At 34.4% G+C, this 12,015-nt stretch overlaps 1 pseudogene across 1 annotated transcript in view; it reads right to left on the bottom strand.

Moving 5' to 3' along the window:
• Window positions 1-461: 461 nt before the first annotated feature.
• The window catches only part of LOC148940615 (vesicle-fusing ATPase 1-like), a 38,651-nt pseudogene continuing 27,097 nt past the window's right edge, over window positions 462-12,015 (bottom strand). The window contains exons 7-9 of the transcript XR_016143349.1: window positions 7,793-8,074; window positions 5,554-5,739; window positions 462-727 (exon numbers count right to left, since the gene is read on the bottom strand). The product of XR_016143349.1 is annotated as a vesicle-fusing ATPase 1-like (transcript). The remainder of the gene's footprint in view (window positions 728-5,553; window positions 5,740-7,792; window positions 8,075-12,015) is intronic.

Raw genomic sequence — 12,015 nt, 5'->3', positions numbered from 1 at the left:
GTTTCCAAAGAAGAATCTTGTGTGTTATTGAATCAAATGCTTTTCGCACATCGAGAAAAAGAGCAGCAGGTGTCCAACCAGAGTCCAGAGATGTATTTATATAGTTCAAAAGATTCACACATGCATGCTCAGTTGAGTGCTTTGCCCCAATACAAAACTGGGAATCATGAAAAAGATGTTTAAAATTTGGAAAATCGAGAAGTCGAGAAAGAATAGCTTTTTCAAAAATTTTACTAAACACTGATAAGAGAGATATATGACGATAACTAGCAGGGTCATTCCGCGAACCACCTTTAAAAAGAATAGTAACACGAGGAGCCTTTGAAGCACTTGGGAAGACTACCTTTTCAAAAGACATATTGACAAGTCTCGTAAAAGCAGAAACGATGACAGAAAGAATGAACTTGACAACCTTAGTAGAAATACGGTCTGGACCAGAAGATGAACAGCCCTTCAAACCATTGACAATTCTGGCTATTTCTACTTCATAGATAGGCTCCAACGCCATTGATTGGAGACAAGAGGGTCCAACACAAGACCTAAAATCATTTGGAGAAGAAGGACTTACAGATTAGGCTGAAGTTTTTTCTTTATTATCTCGATGTCCGTACTACTAAATGTGTCATTTTTTTCAATGGCTTTGGCAAATTCATCAACATTTCTTATATTCGGGATATGTAGAACATCAGTAAATACAGGCACCATTTCTAATTTCTTCAAAAACAACCTGGAAAACAGAAGCAATACAAAATCAATAACATTTTTGTTTAAAAGGGTTTACAATTTCAAGGACAGAGAAAATTAAATTTTACTGTTTTAAGTGGAGGCTTACTTAACCAGTGGCGTCGTTTTGGGGGAGGGGGCTGTTGTCCCCCCAAAAATTTGAAGAAAAAATATTATATAGCCCATGGCCTTTGACTTTCCAGATATAGACCCCTCTCCCCCCCCCCAATAAAATGCTTTAGTTATTTTTAATTAAGAAGACCTCTATATGCAGTTAGACAGGCAGTACCGGGCGTCAAATTTAAAAAAAAGAAACGTGGGTGAAAAAATCAGCAAAAAAAATCAAGTTATCAATAGATTCAATCTTCAGGAATCAAGATTGTTCATGTTTGAGTTTTACGGATTAAAAGCGTTGTCAGACTCAACTGTTTACTTAAAAAAAAAACTTTAAAAAACGCATAAAATTTGTTTTATATGCATTTTTGCTACATTTTCAAGTCGGAATTTTTTTTTTTGGGGGGGGGGAGAGTGGGGGGGTTTCAAACCCTCCCAGAGGCACACAAAGGGGTCCCCGCGCCCCAAGAAGGCAAGAGTGACAAAGTCAAAGGTGAAGACCATATTCATTGTCTTTTCCGACAACCAGGGGATATATATATATATATATATATATATATATATATATATATATATATATATATATATATATATATATATATGTTGAGAATAGTACTGGGTCGGCACTTCGGGCCACTTTGGCGGCTTTGGGCCACGGCAATCGGCACGCTTCCACATATAGATTCTCACTGTCACTTGTCTTGTAAACGCAGACAATTTGAGCCTTTTCTTAATGTCATAACGTCCAAATGGGCCTTAAATTAGAAGTGGTTCTTTTGTGAAATTAATTTTTTTTGATTGGACCTTTAACTTTTAACTCGGCTTGTCTTTTGTCATTTATGAAAGAAATATCGCCGAACCTTTGTTTCTTTCAATTGTTTAGGTGGTGGGACAAAAACTTCTTTTTCTTTAAACGATTTATCTAGTCCAGGTTTTTGATTTTCAAAGGTATGGAAGGCATTGAAGAACACCTTTGTGTCTTTTAATTGTTAAGGTGGTGGGACAATAACTTCCTCGTTTGTTTTGAGTTGTCTTTAGTCATTATGAAAGACGTATCGCCGAACCTTTTGTTTCTTTTAATTGTTCAGGTGGTGGGACAAAACTTCTTTTTCTTCCAACGATTTATCAAGTCCATATTTTTTATTTTCAAAAGTATGGGAGGTATTGATGACCTTATCCATTTAAAATCCAAAACCCAATCATCATCGCTATCATTTTCAATTTGTTTGGTTCGTTCACCCTCAGCTTATCTTTCGTCATTATGAAATACCTATATCAAAACCTTTGTTTTTTTTTTTACAAAGGTATGACGCACGCGGCAGGTTCTATATATAGATTTTCACTGTCGCTTTTAGTCTAAAAGCAAAAAATTTGAGCCTTTTCTTGATGTCATGACGTCCAAATGGACCTAAAATTAGAAGTGGCGCCTTTGTAAAATTACATTTTTCTTATTGGACCTTTAACTTTTGCCTCGGCTTGTCTTTTGTCATTTTGTCATTATGGAACGCATTGACGACCACCTTTGTTTCTTTTAATTGTTCAGGTAGCAGGACAACAACTTCTTCTTTTGCCTTGGCTTGTCTATTGTCATTATGAAAGACATATTGCCGAACCTTTGTTCCTTTAAGTGTTCAGGTGGTGGGACAAAAACTGTTTTTCTTCCAACGATTTATCTAGTCCAGGTTTTTGATTTTACAAGCTATGGAAGGCATTGACGACCACCTTTGTTTCTTTTAATTGTTCAGGTGGTTGGACAACATCTTTCTCTTTTGCCTTGGGTTGCGTTGTTTCATTACGAAAGAAATATTACCGAACATCTGTTTCTTTTAATGGTTCAGGTGAAGGGACAAAAACTTATTTTTCTTCCAACGATTTATCCAGTCCATATTTTTGATTTTTAGGGGTATGGTAGGAATTGATGACCTTATCCACGTCAAAATCCAAAACCTAATCATCATTGATATTATTGTCAAATTTTTTACTTTGCTAAAACTCTGTTCATCTTTCGTCATTATTAAATAAATATAGCCGAACCTTTGTTTTTTAAACAAAGATATTTTAGGCATTGATGATCTTATCCATGTCAAAATCCCAAACCCAACCATCATCGCTATCATTTTCAATTTTGACCCGTTTTGATTCTCGCTGTGCAGGTTGATATTCATTGACTCGCTACTCTTAATTTTAGTTTTGGACTCCCTCACTTGTTCGGTGTCGTATGTCTTCTAATCACATGTGTCTTTGCCCTTCATTTTCATTTTTAACACGCTCTAATTGTCGCTTTCGCACATCTGCCAACCGCTTGTATCTCTGTTCGTCAAATTAATTTTTGACACGCTTTTGGATTTTGATTACTTAAAACAGCTTAACAATGGCCTTTGATTTACCTCCCCATATTGGCGTTGTCGCAATTTTTGGTCCAGGTCATCAAATTTCACATCTTATCACGTTTGATAGTTCAGGTGTTAGGTCCAAAGAATCATCATCTATAGTAACTGCAACTGCAAATTTTCGTTTTTTGGGCCTTTCAACAGACATATATTATATAAATAACTGTTGCGTTGGAAACTCAGCAATCTTGTTTGTGCTATGCATGACATCATATAAGAAAATACTTATATGATGTCATAAGCAAAGCTTATATGATGAATAACATGGTACATGACGTCATTTGCAAAAAACCCAAATTAATGCCCTTAACCGATTTTCTTAAACTTCTGACTTATTTAGATCGTTTTTTTATGCAAGAATATTCCAAGATACAAACTTTCTTAAAAATGTATCGGGCCATGTTCGAGAACATACATGCACAATTATTACTCACATATAAAGAAAGTATATATAAATAAACTCAATTGAATACCAAACTGAAATCAAATGTTTCGTAAAATGTCTTTTTCACATGAATAAATTCAGAGTGGCAACGCTGGATTTAACTGAAAATTACTTTTCAGTGGCCGAATCCGATTCATAATTTAGAGATGGTCCAAGATGTCAACAGAAATAAACCTTGATTACCTTGACTCGTAAAACAACTCGTAAAAACTAAAAGATTTCGTCCCAAAGTTTTTGTAAAGGTTACGGACCTCCTGTGCCCTTTCTCGAGTTTTACCGGCGAACCAGTGAATTATACTTTTTCAAGTACAATTTAGTAGAGGATTATAAAACTGAACCACTGAGCTACAGGAAGAAACTGGATAAAGAACTGCTGAAACACGGCCAAAATATACTTGAAAGACATTAGTGACAAATAAATCACCGCATATGGTCAGCTCGGTTGCTTGTCATGAGAGAAGGTGGCAGCAGACTGCAGAGCTTAGTCTAAAGAAGTCTGCACGATCTCTGATGCCGAGACACACTTAAATATTTTTAAGTTATGTCAAAAATACGTTTTAAGTTGTAAATTAAAGCATAAGAAAACAGTCATCATTGAAAGTCCGGCTACTAAACGGTAATCTTGATAGTCAGGAATTTCTCTGTCTCAATAACATTCCTGCTATTCAAAGCGAGGATCGTAAATTCGTGTTAATTATACAGGCATATACTGCAGTGCTAAAACCAAAACAGTACCTGAATTTTTAAATCTATTTTACGCTAATTTTTTTCATCTCAGAAATGTAAAGGAGACAGTCGCTCTTGTTTCTCAAGAAAAATGTTATCTGAAAAATTTCAAAAATCAGAAAAAAGACGTGTCTTAAGTAGGTACTGATGGTGTTCCATTGAAACACTAATTACCCAAACTCAGGTTTTCTTAACATGTCATTGCTCCACAAACAAAATGACTCATTTTCTTTCTTTTTTTTCTAAACGATTTATAAATATACCTCAAGGGGTTCCTTGCACCTCATTTATGGCAATGTATTCGCTTAAATGAGTTAGAGGAGACTAGAAATAATTGAAATAAAAAATACTTCGGTACCTTCAACTCAACCAACCGTGATTATACATATCCTATATATGACTCAAACCACATTATTCGATTAAACTGTACGGTTTGTAAATAATTTTTCGCTGAAAGTTCCAAGGTCATCATAACCCCCCCACTCAAGCCCATCTTGGGTCTATTCATAAATTTCATTCCCTTTAAATCCAACATTCCTTTCACTCCGATGTCTAGTTATCCTGGGATCAAAATTAGGTCTGATAAGCTCAAGTGCTAGCAAGCTAAGATTGGAAGCTCGTAGCTATGGGCCACGCTCACGTCCCTAGCAATACTATAGGACAGTCATAAGTTGCAACATTCTACCGGTGGCCTAGTCCGACCGTCAGAACAGCTAACGCAACGGTGCGAATGTCACCGCGGTGGAATGAAGAAAACTTTCAAAGGAACTCAAGTTTGCACAAGGACATTTAAAAAAAAAGAAATAAAATGAGGAAAACAAAGCAGCTGTTCTTATCACATAAATAAATAAGGATTATCCAATATACATCACAAGATGTACGTTGGAGCTCCAGTTTTTCAAGTAAATTCCGTACAACGAATAACTACTCTTCCACCATGCTACGCTCATCGCCCAAAAAACAACATCCGGCAAAAAAAAAAAACATAAACAAAAAAAACACAAAGAATAAAAACAAAAAAAAGGACAAAAATAAATGAGGTTTATATTACTCTAATAATTTAGGGGTACTTGGCGCTACTCGCACCTAAATTGACGTTTCACAAAAAAAAAAGAAAAAAAAAAGCATCAACTTCGCAAAACACGAAAACTGTACCTCTGACTGCTTGTCAAAATGACCATCAATTTCCTTCCTTTCAGAGGTTTTTTCTTCAAAAGAACTATTAGAAGTTGAAAAATACGGGTCGAATAAGTAGGTCCAATGTGACCAAAATCCATTAATGCTTTCAACATCATCTACAATAATGCAGCTTTTTTCTGATTGATAAGAATCCTCAAAAATCTGGAAAAAGAAAATCGGCGTAGATACAACAATTAGCGATGCCAGGAGAAATAATGAATTAAATTTCAGCTTAAAAACTTGGATTTATTATGGTATGCACCAGTGATTTACAAAGTGGTCCACGTGGATCCCCAGGGGTTCACGGAAAACTCGACGGGGGTCTAAGTTGGTATGACAAAAAAATGGGGGTTCATAATTAGTATAAGGGGGTCCACAAAATTTTATCTGGTTTCGATAGTGAATAGCTAAAATGTTGGTTTGACTTCACCTATTAATATAGGTAGATATTATTTTAAAAAGCTAAGCGACAGTTACTTTAAAAACTTGCATATTTTATATTCTCTACAATATGTCAAAACTTGAAAAGCACTGCCACTGCCGTCACCGCCTTCCGCAACGCTTGTCTATACGCGTAAAGGGACGAAATATGACTTGTGGTGAATGTGCTTGCGATTTTACATGAACTTGTTTGATTCTTCACCAATATAAACACGAATGCTAAGGATAAATATTTTTCATTTGTTTCCAAATTTTTGAAAAGAAAAGTAAAGTGAATCGATGTTTGTGTTTGTCAGGGTTGGAAGAAGTAAGTAATCACCAGCTATAATATGTACACTATACGCTATAACTTCATACTTCTAATTTATTATTTAATTATTTATTTTACACGTAAAAAAAAGAAAATGAAATAGGCTCAGTCGTTTTCATAAAATTCTATTATTGATTTTAGCAATTTATTACTTTTAAGATAAAGAATTAGTTTGCTGACGGACCTTTGTTTATTTCATTGCAATAATTAATTTACCAATTTCATTGCTCCTTTCTTGTTCGAATAGCCATATCCTGTTAAGTAGGACCGCCATAAAGTTACTAACACAATGTTTTTTAATGTATAGGTAGGTAATTGATACGAAACATGGCTGAATCCAAGAAGAAATGTCGACAATAGTGTTGATTATTTAAATTTAGTTTTCTACCATCAAAAGCAGACAAACGGTTGGCCATATGCCTTTTATGCAACAAAGTTTTGAGTAATGACTCTATGAAAGCATCAGCTCGAAGATAATTCTAAGAAGGTGTCATCCTGATAAAATAGATACAAATTTGGAATATTTCCAAAAACTGAAGGAAAAATATGAAAAGAGACCTACTGTGCATAAGTTTGCTTCAACGTCTGAAAGAAACGATGATGGCTTGTGAGAATCTTACAATATCTCATTAATTATTGCGAAATCTGGAAAACCGCACACCATTGGAGAGCAGTTAATTTTACCCGCTGTTGAAGAGGTTTTAAAAACTGTCGAATCTTTTTTCGACACACTCAAAAGAATTCCTTTGAGTAACAACACTGTACAAAGACGTATTGATGAAATGAGCTCTGATATTAACAGCCTTTATGTAATTATCTGCAAACAAATCATTTTTCTATTCAAATAGATGAGTCAACCTTACCCGGTAATTAACTAAAAAAAAACAAGTTTTTTTTAACTGAAAGTAAGGAGCGACATTAAAACCGAAAACGAACAGAAATTATTCCGTATATGAAAGGGGCTGTCTCTTCCGCACTGCCTCACTCTTTGTGCTCAAGTTTTTCTTTTTTAAAAAAAATAATTTTGTGATACAGAGTCAAAATTTAGCGCAAGGAGTGAGGCTGTGCGGAGGGGACAGCTTCCCCACAATATAATCCACTACTAGGCAGGGGTGAAAATTAGAGGGAGAAGGGGGGCAGTGTACATACTAGATTGCTAAGAAAACATTTTTGGCATCTTCATTGATATATTAGAAAAAATTCTTACCACCAAGGTTTGAAATTTCTCTTTGATTTTACAGAAAGAAAATTTAAAAAATCCTTACCTCCTCCCTACATTTTCGTAATTTGCTGCCCCTAATGTTAGACGTTTGGAACGGCTAAGTAATACATAACAAAAAGGGAAAAAAAGAAGCAAGGACAAGGAAAAAACGACTCCTAAAACATATATAAATCATATGAAAAAAAAACTCATTTTTTTCTTTCAAAAATAGTCTGACCAATTCTTTCTTTGAACTAACTTACCTTTCTAATTGAGAAAACTTTTTCAACTTCGCTAAACCCAACCATTTCTTCTTGCGTGCAAAATTTAATAAATGGAAAATTAGTCGTTTTGGCAATATGAGCAGCAAGAGCGGTTTTCCCAGCGTTGGGGGCACCCTCAAGAAGAAGGCTAATAACACCAGCAGTACCAGATTCAGCTAGTTTTATTAGAAGCTTCCCTTGATCTATGATTCTTCTAATACCATCACTCCATATAGTTATACCTCTGCTTAGATATTCGTCTAAAGAGGTTGATCCGAATGCCTAAAATAAGTATAAAAAAATAGTTAAATAGTTCAGCTACTTTAAATAAAGAAATCAACAGAATATTGCGAGAGATCTTTCTTAATAATTTTAAGAAATCGTTACATAAGAGAATGAGCAACAAAAGCTGTTAGAACAATTAAAAAGGAGAGGCAGCAATTCCAGATTTGATAACCCCATTTAATACAGCTCTTATAGAGGTACATTAGTCACTCGAGCGCTATAAAGGCGACACTCAGCTTATTGCTACACTTGCTGTGGCCAGCCCTCACATCTTTTAAATCAGTTCTTTTATGTTCCGGATATGGTTTTGAAATGTGGGACAAGGCGTGGCTGAAGTTTATTCCACCGCTCACAGAAAAGAGAACCCAATGGAAGCATTTGGTTTAGCAGCTTCTTGATGCCGAGTTGGGCTGAATAGTCTGTGTCTCATCTTAAGTAAGGAAGTAAGTAAAGTTTAGAAATAAAAAAAGAAGAAAAAAAATGAAGTAATTCCAACAGATTAATATTTAACAAATAGTTAGCAAGAAAAGACCATCCTTTACAAGCTACTAATCTAAAAAAAAAACTGATTTAGGAAACACTGACATTTAAGAATAAAATCTTAATTCTCGTCAGCTTTCGGTAGGAGTCCAGGCATGATTTGGTCACCTTCTCCACATGCCAGCTTAACACCTGCCATTTACACTTTTCCAGTTAGATCCCTCAATCTAAAACTTGGCTCCAGATTAAGGGATAGCCTCGAATAGTACTTGTCAATGATAATTAACGCACTAGAACAAGTCATTACACTGGCCCGTGAACATTCAGACAGGAAGTAAGGATTAGCATTTTTCTCTAGGCTGGACCTCGATCAGGAGCATTATTTCAAGTAAGCCAGTTTATCAGCAAGACTAATTTTGTCAGTGAGGTTAATTACAATTTATAGCTAAATATACGGCTAACTTTACTGACAGAGTCCACAAAACCAGAGGTACTTCTGAGAATTTAACAATATCCCAAGATTCACTTACAAAGAAAACTCAAGGTTAGAAACCAATGAAAAATTTCTCAAATTTTTATCTTTACTCTCTTGCCTGAGCAAAAAGAATGCTGAAGTGGATTATAGAATGGATTGGCTAAAAACTCATTCACAATGAGACTTTACAAACATTGAGGCTTAGCTCACCTAATGTGAGCCAATCATATTTTTCATAGAATCTTCTGATTAAAAAAAAATATATATATATTCAAATTTCTGATTGGCTCAAATTAGCTCTAGCTAAATCTCGGTATAACTAAAACCTCATCGTGAATCGGTCTTAAGCTACTTAGAATCATGATTCAGTGCACCGTATTCAGCAAGTTTTTTTCTACCATTTTTGCGGGATTATTTCAAGAAATGTTCTTGCAACTGTATAAAGATGAGAGTCAATCAACCGCTATTTACGTTAAAACATTATAATAAATCAAAAAGGAGAAGTGATCTAGGTTAGATTAGCTTCTGAAAAACTTAACAGAAAGATTGCGTCAAGCTTCTCCTTGGCCTCTTGAGCTTTCAGTAATAACTTGATTTTATCGGGTTTCGTTATAGCACTGAAACTGAGAAGACAAAACAAGAGAAAACGCAGATAATGAACATGTGGGAAGATATGTAAGGGAGCGCAATTTAAAGTGTAAGGTCAATAAAAATATTCCGACACGTATTATTTCGGTATAAAGAACTGTAAAGAAAAAAATTTTATTTTAATTTATTTTTTATAATTTATTCTCGTTTATTTTTGGGTTCTAAGCTTAAAAAAAAGAAAAAAAAAATTAAAAAACATTAAATGGCTGGTGAAAAAAGGAAGATTCGATTATTATTTTTATTTGTAGGATTATTAATAAAAAACAAAAGTCACGATGGAGCAGCCATAGCCATTAACAATCAAATTCACGAAGTTAAAACATAGGTGTAGCCTATCTACTCTGTTTAAGAGAGCAATAATTGTGCATGTATATATGTTAATTATCATCATGATAGTTACTTAGGGTCAGCTTTTTGCCAATACTTTCCTACACATTGAGCCATGTTTATTTCTTAGATAGTGTGACCACAATCGTAGTTTTGTTTCGTTTATGAATTTTAGGAAAACTTAAATTAACATTCTTTTGATACATTCAATCGAAAAACTAGTTGGTTTCATTCAGTTGGACAGTATCGTTGCCAAAAATACTGCAAGTCTACAGATAAAGATAATTGAGAAACTAAAAGTGCACTATAACTTGAGGACTTGAACCCCAAAAAGCTCACAATTGGTTCATTTTTATGGGTCAATAAAAAGCGGATACTAAGAGACCACCACCAAAAAAAGAGGAAAAACTTAAATAGTGTCGGCAACTTTACAAGGCGGCACGGTGTAGGCTTGATTTAGTACTGGATGGACAAGTTTACGGTATTTTTGTCTTATAGCCACCACATTCAAGATCTTGTATCGCGAATATGAGACAGTAACCAGTTTTCATGGTCTTTATACCAGACAATATTAGCTTCGACTGGGTGGGAAACTACATTGTAGCAACATTTCAATTAAATATCTAGTTGGTATTTTGGTTAAATTAGTTTAGGTTACGTGTGCAACATAATGCGGTCCGGGCGGCCCGCCCAGACCGCATATAAATTAATACGTCTTTGTGTTCAACTGTTTTTCGAAATAGGGATGTACGGCATTATTTCACAAGAATGTATGAGAGATACGGAAATTTTGGTTAGGTTTTTGAAGAGTAAATATGAATTTCTATCAATATTCAGTTATTTAATGTCTAAAAAGTTTACCTTCGAAGCTAGGACATTTTACTTAGATTAAATGAAAAAATAAATTGTCAACTGGAAGTAAGGAACAATACGAACAGAAATTATTCTAAACATGAAGGAGGCTGCCCCCTCCCTCAGAAAAAATAAAAAAGACCCTGGCAGGGTTGCTTCTAGATTAAACTTAACTTAAAAACGGACAAAGATTAATTACAAAAAAGTTTTTTCTAAGGGAAGTAAAGAGCGAAGTTGAAACTTACAACGAACAAAAATTACAGCCTCATAATCTCTTACATAAATTGATAAAACTAGCCCAAATAACCAAACTAATGATACTTCCCTATGTCTGCATGATTTTAGAAAACTAGCGCTTTACTGAAAACACAAAAGCTAAGTATAAAAAACAAGAACATTGATCTAGGAGTCAAAAATGAGTAAATAACCTGAAAACAACAATCTTAAAAAAAATTAGCATAAAAATAAATATTATTTTAATAGCCACAAAGTCATTAAACAGCATACAAAAATGATGGATTGGTTTATCAGGAAACATTTTGGTCTCACCAGCTATACTACCAATAGTGAGGAATATATAATTTTTAATTATAAGAAATAACCTTTAGTATTGCTCGAAATGAAGATCAAATAAGCTTTAATATGAACTCTGAAAATCCGGTTATTTCTCTGTATATAAAGAAGAATTTTGAATTATGATAGCTAGTCTATAGTCCTAATACTGTCAAGATGGCCTGACTCCGGACTTGTTAACGAACTAAACATGAAATGTCCTTTTCAGAACTAAAACGAGATTCAATCATTAGACTAAGCTCATTGTGCAGAAGTGATACCAAATTACACGAAAAAAAAAATAATAAAAAAATTAATAATCCTAAAATAATTTATTATTATACTTTAAAAAGTGTCCTTGATCGGTTTGTTTTTACTGTGCCAAAACTCCTATACTTTTTTGTGTTTTCAGTACAGCGCTAGTTTTCTATAATCATAGAGACACAGGGAAATATCATCAGCTTCGTTATTTGCACTAGTTTTTATAAAACATCGAAGCCTTATGGCTCTTTACAATAGGCAACGCTATAGCGTTGCCTTACGTTTAGTTAGGTACAATTGCGTATCAGCTATTAAGGAGAGGCAGTGGGTCGTTGTGAAGGCG

This window comes from Artemia sp. Qi Xiang Cuo, chromosome 19, assembly GCF_049724085.1.
Source record: "Artemia sp. Qi Xiang Cuo chromosome 19, ASM4972408v1, whole genome shotgun sequence".
Taxonomy (NCBI): domain Eukaryota; kingdom Metazoa; phylum Arthropoda; class Branchiopoda; order Anostraca; family Artemiidae; genus Artemia; species Artemia sp. Qi Xiang Cuo.
The sequence above is the reverse complement of the archived record's forward strand: the minus strand, read 5'-3'. Positions and strand labels throughout refer to the sequence as shown.